Source organism: Echeneis naucrates, chromosome 2 (assembly GCF_900963305.1).
Source record: "Echeneis naucrates chromosome 2, fEcheNa1.1, whole genome shotgun sequence".
NCBI classification, from domain to species: domain Eukaryota; kingdom Metazoa; phylum Chordata; class Actinopteri; order Carangiformes; family Echeneidae; genus Echeneis; species Echeneis naucrates.
The window spans coordinates 8,316,952-8,326,110 of record NC_042512.1 but is presented as its reverse complement, the minus strand read 5'-3'; the positions used below and the strand labels follow the sequence as shown (position 1 = coordinate 8,326,110).

Genomic DNA, 9,159 nt, shown 5'->3' with positions numbered 1-9,159 from the left:
TCTCAGAGAACTGGACCTGAGTCGGAACAACCTGAAGGATTCAGACCTGAAGGATCTGTGTGGTTGTCTGGAGAGTCCAGATTTCAGACTGGAGACTCTGAGGTCAGACTGATGTTTTATTTCTGCTACAGTTGGACTCAGTTCATGTTCCTTTCAGTAATATTGTTTAACTCTAACCCTCAGTGAAGCTGTGAGAGGAGAACAGAAACAGATTTCAGAATTAGACAGAAAGACAGAGAGAAAACAGTCAGCCAATCAAATTAATCAAATTAATCAGAGGACTGTTGTGATCATGTGACCATCAAATGAAGCAGATTCCAGCTGAAGAACTCAGAGATGTTCAGATTCTGGTCCTCGTCCATCAGACTGTCAGATCTGAGCTGAGACTGTTCTCTGATCAGGTTCATCTGTCACAGCTCTGAGATCAGTCTGACTGAAAGCTGCACATCACTGATCTACACGTTAACATGAGCTGAGAGGAAGCAGCTGCTGCACATCTGGACTGAACAGGACTGAAGTCCCTGCAGGTCTTTATGCTGGATCTGCATCACTGACTGACAGCTGATGGACAGAGTCAGGAAACACTGATGGATCTGCTCTCTTCTTCTCTACACAGCTGGAAGTGGAGTTGGTGAAGAGGAAGATGTGTGTTGATGGAGGATCAGCTGCTTCCTGATGATCCAGATGTTGCAGCAGCAGCTTGTCCAGACTCTGAACCATGTTCCTGGGAGGTGGAGAGGAGAGCTTCATCCAGCAGAGACTGACAGAGGAATCAGAACTGGTCTGAGAACAGAGTCCAGTCCACCATGATCCCAGAGACTCCTCAAGTCCTCCTCTCCTCTCAGCCAGCTCCTCCAAACTCCACCTGGGGTTTATGTTCAGCTTCTTCTGGACCCTTTGGGCTGCTTTGGGGACATTTCTACAAGCATTTTTTTTGTTCGTATAAAACATTTCCATGTGAAATATTTAACTGTCAGTCGGCACTGATTAAACTTTTAAATTGGCCCTTTCTTCACTTCGTAAAATGTAATTGTTTTTTTTTTTTTTTTTATCATTATCTCAACTAATTCTTATTTTTAACATGTTCCAAAAAATGTATGTAAATACATAACAGGATGCTGAAAGAGCAGAACTTAAAGGACACTGCAATTTTTATTTCGTGTACTAAAAGACCTTTGTAAGACAATGTCCTGTTTTAATCTGTGTGTGTGTGGTGATGATGCGGCCTGGGTGGGGATATTGTTTATTTTTATATTTTAACATTTAAAGAACTTTGTGTAACATTGCTATTAGTTTGAAAAGTTTTGTATTAATAAAGTTCAAATTATTGATATAGTGATATAATACAGTCCAATAATGTTCTATTGGAGTCGTGCAGCAGACTCTCAGCTCAGTGTGTGAATGTGCTGCTGCTGAACTGGGACTCATGAGTTCCACTCTGAACCAATGAGTCATGAATCATGAGTCTGACTGTGAACCAGTCTACAGTATGTGCTGTGGGTGAGTGACAGCTCATAGCGGGGAGGGAAAGGGAGTGAAACAGCAAACCAGAGCTGCTGCTTTTCCTCCTTCTTTCTATATGAACATGAGCACCATGATGCACACTGCTGTGTTCTCATATCAAGCTCATGTTCACCTTCTTTCTTTCACAAGGAGAACATGAAAGAAGCTGAAGCTGAACTCAGCCTTCCAACTTTAGTGCTCCGTGTCACAGACTGATCCATTTTCTGACGTTATAGTCCACACCAGGCTGCAGCCTCTCTGTGTGACACTTTGTTCATCATTATTTTCACACTTTAGTTCCTGCTTCTTTTCATTTAGGCTCCATGTAGGCTGTTCATGATGACTTTGTTTGTGTGTGGCTGTTTTCTTCTGAATGTGGGATCTCTGTCTGAATGAAAGTTTCACAATCACTGCCTCAGACTGCATTCAGAAGGAATTGTTGAAGTCATAGAAGCTGAAGAGTTGATGATCAGAGGCTGACAGCTAAAGGAAGCTAGAATGCACACTGCTCTCTGACAGAGTCGGCCTCCCTCCACATTTAGGAGGCTTTTTCACTTCTTACAACAGCTGACAAAGGGCTCATCTGGGATTTGAACCCCGGACCTGTCACACCCTGAGCCAGAATCATCCTGATTGTTCCTGGAATGGTTTGGTTAGTCAGAGTGTGTCTGTGTGTGTTCTTGTCTCTCTGAGTGGTTGGAAATGAAAATGGAGATCGGTAGAAGCAGATGACTCTGAGGATGAATGAATGTTTCACTGACAACATCAACAGCCGTTTACTCACCTCACAAAGAGACTGTGTGACGTCACTGGAGATCAAAGGCATTTCCTGTCCTTCATCTCTCTCCCACGCGACACCAACTCAAACGTCACATTCGCATTCGATTCAGCCGGAACAGCGCATGCGCACAAAGAAGCTCACGCTTGTCTCGCGAACGAATGAAGTGAAACACAAATCAGCTGTAATGAGACAAATAAGTGGCGTTAAATTGAACTAAAACCAAATCTGTTGGTTTGTTCCTCCTAATACTTATTAAAATGCGTCTTTTCCTGCTTTCACTCATTTTTGCAATCACAGACTGAGAGAAGCTGCGCACCTCGTCCACTGTGTGTGTGTGTGTGTGTGTGTGTGTGTGTGCTCTCTGCTGGTCTGAGCTCTCAGTTCATGTAAATACTTTGTTGGATCTGTCTGTCTGTATCATGTCAGAAACTCTGAAACACTCACAATCACTCCATGATGGGTTATTATATAAAGATATCAGCTTTAATGTAAACACAGAAATTACAATAATCATCTGTAAAACTTGTAAAAAAAAATGTTGCCGTCTCACTCAGCGGAGGAACAAAGGAGGAGCTTGTGTTTGAACCTGTGTGAGAAAAACAGAAAAAAGAAGACTCTCCCTGATCGGGTTAGTTGCCACGTTATAAAATGCAGGAAGTACTTCTGACCATGCCAGCAAGTGTTGAAGGCTGCTGATGACTAGATAATCGTGACGTCATTGTAAAACTCATTACACAAGCATTGGTGGTTCAGTGGTAGAATTCTCGCCTGCCACGCGGGAGGCCCGGGTTCAATTCCCGGCCAATGCAGAGTAACTTTTTACCAACATCCAGATGTTAGAAACACAGTGCTGCTTGGAAAATACCCTGATAGACTCCAACACACTGTGACTTTGTGAAACAACCAGTGGAGCCCCCTGGTGGTCAGTAGAAGTGCAGCCCCTCTGAGCTGGTGGCAGACCAAGGCTTCAGTCTGCACACATCTTCCACATGTGATGGCACACACACTGTGTATTGTGGCAACATCCGTCCCCTCAGAGAGAATCTGCTCTGTAACCCTCCTGTCGTTTTCACCCCCCGCCCCTTACTTTAGTGTTCCTGCTCTGTTTGATACGGTGGCCGGTAAGTGACAAAGTGCCAAACACTTTTACAAAGCGTGAAACAAATTTACATGTTGGGAAATATTTTTACATTTTATTCAACAAAATGACACAAGAAAAACACTTTTCCCACGGACAAAACAAATTGGCATTTGAGAAAACAAATGTACAAGTTGCGAAACAATTTTCCAAACGACAGAATCTTCCGGAAGGGGAATGTACCAAATGCCGGAAGTGATCCAGAAGAAGATTGACTGTGAGCTCAAGATGTTTGTATCGGTTTGTGTGGCGGGAAAACTTTGCGGAGTGAATGTTTATGGCAGCATGGAGTAAATGATGTTTTGGCCGTTTTGTGGAAACAACTTGAGCCAATTTACGCGGTTGTGTTTTCCGCGCGGACGATCTGTAGAATGTTTAACGTTGATGAACTGACCAGACGGAAGGAGCACGCGCATAGGAGACATCTAATAAACAGCCGGAAAATGCTAAACAAGCTAAGTGTAGCATCGCGCTAACTAGCTGAAGCCGCTGTCAGACATGCAGTGAATTAAAGTGCACCGTTTCATTTTGCAGCCAATCGTTGTCTTCACGGAATAGCAACGCGTTTAGTTAGTATGCGCTGATAGTTTTTATTTTATTTTAGGCCTACAGTTGTGCCAAATGCACAATTGTTGCTGATTGTTTTAGCTGCTGCTAACTTTCTGTTTTGAGACGAAACAGGTCCAGGTACGTGTGTGGATATATCTGTAAAATATGGAAGTCAATATGTGTGTGTGTGAAATGAATGATATCTTTATGTTATTTTAGCAGATAAACATGGATTGATGGCGCCACATGGAGCTGATTTAAAAGCTCAGAGAGGGAAAACACTCCCATAATATACAGATCCGGAGGTAGCAGCACCTGATCTACTGAAGCAAGCTGTCCAAGAAATGAGAACATTTAACAAGAAGATGGATGAAGGAGCAGACCTTCTTTTGTATCCAGACTGTTCAGAGGTGCTCCATGTGCCTGGGTCAGAAAGCCCATTCAAACTGGCAGAATATAAAAAGGAAATAGGAAAGGCACTTTTTTCATTTGCCTAGAAACACACTTTAGAGGAGGTTTGTGGATCTGTTCATTCAATATTTTTACATATTTATTTACTCTGATGCAGCATAATTAATAATGTGTTGTTTGTTTTTACCACAGAGGTTGATACATCAGACTCTGATTCTGAAATTGTCATCACATCGAGGAGCACAGCTGAATTCAATGCAGCTGAAACTGTGGTATGTTGAATTTTACATTTTGTATTCAGTTTTTTTTATTTATTTATTGATAGATTTGCATTTGGTTTCAAGCATTAAGTCTCAGAACCAAGTCTTGATTATTTGGCATTTACTATTCCAATCAGACACCCTGATGAAACCTGAAGATAAAGGGTAGGTATTAGTTTTTGCAAAAGAAGTAATTTGTCTTTAAGTTGTTGATGTGATTGTGATGAACATGTGGTAGAAATGATCATACATGTAATATAATTTAAAAGAATATCATCTCTTATTTATAAATCTTATGGTTCCTCTCTACCTCTAAATGTTACTCAAAGCTCTGTTATACTCTGTATCATAAAGTTCATCAGTTTATAAATGTTATCATGTTTCAGAGATTCATCCACAGCTCAGCCTGGACAGGTATTAAGGCAGATTATGGCAGCCTGATGTTCTTTGCTTTCAGTGTGTTGTTTCAGACATTTTCATTTGTTTTTCAGACAGTAATATCTGACACTGAGGATCTGGATCCACCTGAAACAAATCCAGTCAGGAGTACTTGCTACAGGTAAGTAAAAAAACAACTGACTCACTTATTGTTCATTTTAATTTATTGATTACATGGGAAAGATATTTGCATTTGTAAGATGTTCAACATATTCTGAAACCTGTGACATGCTGGTAAAATTCACAGATGATGCTGCTGTTTTGGAAGAAGGAATTGACACAGGTGGGCCGAGATGAGAGTTTTTAACTCTACTGATGAAACATCTGAAAGACCGGCCCATTTCTGATGGACCAGAAGGACATCAGTTCTTGGTGTACAATGCAAATGGTATGAACAGGGTTAGATGTAAACAACACTAATGGTTAATGATCATTAACTTAATATATCACATTATATATCGCTTTGTTGCTTGAACTATTTTTCAAAAACATTTACCCTGCCAAGTGCAAAGCAAGATAGAGTTCTTCTTTAAATCAGTAATGTTCAACACACAACCATTTTTACTCATTTCTATATGTTTGGGTGGATAGTCATTTTAGAAAACATTGAAGTTTCTTTAGGTCATTTAAATGTGAAACAATGTTTGTGGTCACTTTTTAGATTCAAAGATGGTCTTTCAGCTCTTCAGTTTCTGACTGCACTGCAGCAACAGCCTACTTTGCTGGCCCCTGTCCTGTGCCACTCTGAAAAGCCACTCACTGGTCTGGAACTTGAGACTCTTCAAACCTGACCTCAGTCCATCAGGAAGTAACAGGAGACTTAAAGAAAGTCAAACTTTGGGCTACTGGGCGGACTGTGTCTTTGAGTGGTCTTTGTCCACCACTCCAAATCAGATTTCATACTTTGTCATTACTTTTCCTTGTGATGTTTCCAAATGATTCTGGTACCTGTTCATCTGAAGAAATTAAACAATGGAAACGCAAATGTTATGTTTACAAACAATAAAAAAATTGCAAATATTTCCTTCTGATTGCATCTGTGATAGATTTGTTATGAGTTTTTCAGTCATGGCAATATTTGATTAAATTCTGTGTTACTTGTCTAATACCAAATCACGGCACAGTCATCTCATGGCTCTTGACATGTATATTAAAGAAATTAATTAATTTAAAAAAATAAATAAATAGAAATAGGACAGAAACCCCATGAGTAAACACTTGATAATGCAGGAATGGAAAATTCCCTTTCTCACTGACTCACAGCTGAGCAGTTTCTTTCAGCTTCATGTACAGTTCTGTTGCAGACTCCCAGTTCTCTGGCTTCTGTAGTTGTTTGTGCTCCATAACAAAGTCAAAGTCCTCCTGCATGTTTGAGTCCCCACATGGAGCTATTGACAGACTCGCCTCTGGAACAGCATCCAAATCAGCTGGTTCAATCTCAAATCCAGTCTGTGGAGCCAAATCTGTGTTAGATACAATAAATAGCATTTATATTATTTATTTACATTTAAGGGATAAAATAATAAAACAAACATGGAAATATCAATCCATCACCAATATTACCTGTGTGGTCAGCAGCACAGTTCATTGGACATGACGCTGTTCTGGAAGTGTGAATCCTGTGACTGTTCCACAGTCTCACACACTCATCCAACATCACCATAGCAACATCTCAGAAGGCACTGATGCTCATGGCTCCCGTTGAAGTATCCAGCAAACAACTCCATCCAGAACTGAGACCTGTAGAAATGGACAGAATCGGAAGTAAATATATATTATTATTAGAAGTGGAACTCCATCAAAAAATATTAATGGCTTTGAAATGAACGCATTCAAGTCCCAGCCTCAGTTATTATATATGTTTAGAGGAGTTCATCTGAGATAGAAGATAAAGATAAAAATCAAATGAAAGGTCAGTCATAATAAAATGACTTCATGAAGGCCACTTACCTTCCCCTTCTAAATATGGCCCACCAGGATTCAACACGCTGCTTATTCGTGGATGAGCCATACATGTGGCTGGACGGCCCAGAGCAGCAGTCATCATGATGGAGGCGTAGGGGAGACTGAATGGCAGCCATAATGCCATTCTCCGTGCCACAATCAGTCCTCAGTCTCATGAGAGGAGATTCTCAGCGATCACTGTTGGCTTCTTGTTATTTGTCGGTCCACATTGGAGCCACAGCACTTTAGGTGAAAAAATCCATCCATGCGTCCTGAGAGAGCCAGTTTATCAGAACCATCTGCATGCCACATACAGTTCGCTCCCATTGAGTAGCAGCTTCTTCTTAGAAACCTTCTGCGTGCTCTCTCATTCATCACATCATCTCTCTTCACTCCAAGATTGGACTTTTGTCTGAGTACCTGCCACATCGTCCGACAGCCAAACAGTTGTCCAGGTCCACGAAGTTCCAACCTGATGGCGTTTGGAGAGGAATCATCCTTTTAAGAGTCCGCAGACTGATGTTTGCACCGTGTAAACTTCCCATCATGCTTCAGTAGATCAGGTGCTGCTACCTCCGGATCTGTATATAATGGGAGTGTTTTCCCTCTCTGAGCTTTTAAATCAGCTCCATGTGGCGCCATCAATCCATGTTTATCTGCTAAAATAACAAAAAGATATCATTCGTTTCACACACACACACACACACACACACACACACACACATATATTTACTTCCATATTTTACAGATATATCCACACACGTACCTGGACCTGTTTCCTTTCGGCCCACAGTTCTTTTGACTTTGACTTTCTGTCCTCCATGAATTGTTTATATGATGTTCATGGTTGTTCTGCTGGAATGAACGGAGTTCCGTATCAAAACACAAAGTTAGCAGCAGCTAAAACAATCAGCAACAATTGTGCATTTAGCATAAATGTACGCCTAAAATAAAATAAATAAATAAAAACTAGCAACGCATACTAACTAAACGCGTCGCTATTCCGTGAAGACAACGATTGGCTGCTAAATGAAACGGTGCACTTTAATTCACTGCATGTCTGACAGCGGCTTCAGCTAGTTAGCGCGATGCTACACTTAGCTTGTTTAGCATTTTCCGGCTGTTTATTAGATGTCTCCTGTGCGCGTGCTCCTTCCGTCTGGTCCGTTCATCAACGTTAAACATTCTACAGATCGTCCGCACGGAAAACACAACCGCGTAAATTGGCTCAAGTTGTTTCCACAAAACGGACAAAACATCATTTACTCCATGCTGCCATAAACTTTCACTCCGCAAAGTTTTCCCGCCACACAAACTGATGCAAACTTTTTGAGCTCACAGTCAATCTTCTTCTGGATCACTTCCGGCATTTGGTACATTCCCCTTCCGGAAGATTCTGTCGTTTGGAAATTTGTTTCGCAACTTAAAACGTAAAATTGTTTTCTTAAATGTAAGTTTGTTTTATCCGTGGTAAAAGTATTTTTCTTATGTAATTTTGGTTAATAAAATGTAAAAATGTTTCCCCAACATGTAAATTATTTTCACGCTTTGTAAAAGTGTTTGGCACTTTGTAATTTAGTTTTGCACTTACCGGCCACCGTATCAAACAGAGCAGGAACACTAAAGTAAGGGGCGGGGGGTGAAAACGACAGGAGGGTTAAAGAGCAGATTCTCTCTGAGGGGACGGATGTTGCCACAATACACAGTGTGTGTGCCATCACATGTGGAAGATGTGTGCAGACTGAAGCCTTGGTCTGCCACCAGCTCAGAGGGGCTGCACTTCTACTGACCACCAGGGGGCTCCACTGGTTGTTTCACAAAGTCACAGTGTGTTGGAGTCTATCAGGGTATTTTCCAAGCAGCACTGTGTTTCGAACATCTGGATGTTGGTAAAGAGTTACTCTGCATTGGCCGGAAATCGAACCCGGGCCTCCCGCGTGGCGAGAATTCTACCACTGAACCACCAATGCTGATTTAACATCTTTTACCATGATGTCATGAATCTCCAGGTATCAGCAGCCTTTCACAGATGATTATTCTAATTTCTAGTATTAATATACAACAATGTATTTACATTCAAGCTGATATCTTTGTATAATAATCCATCATGGACTGCTGGACACTTTCAAATCAGT

General features: G+C 41.2%; 1 non-coding gene across 1 annotated transcript; it reads left to right on the top strand.

Annotated features, from left to right (window-relative positions):
- Positions 1 to 3,022: 3,022 nt before the first annotated feature.
- Positions 3,023 to 3,093, top strand: trnag-gcc (transfer RNA glycine (anticodon GCC)). The gene has a single exon. It is a non-coding gene; the product is annotated as a tRNA-Gly (tRNA).
- Positions 3,094 to 9,159: the final 6,066 nt, after the last annotated feature.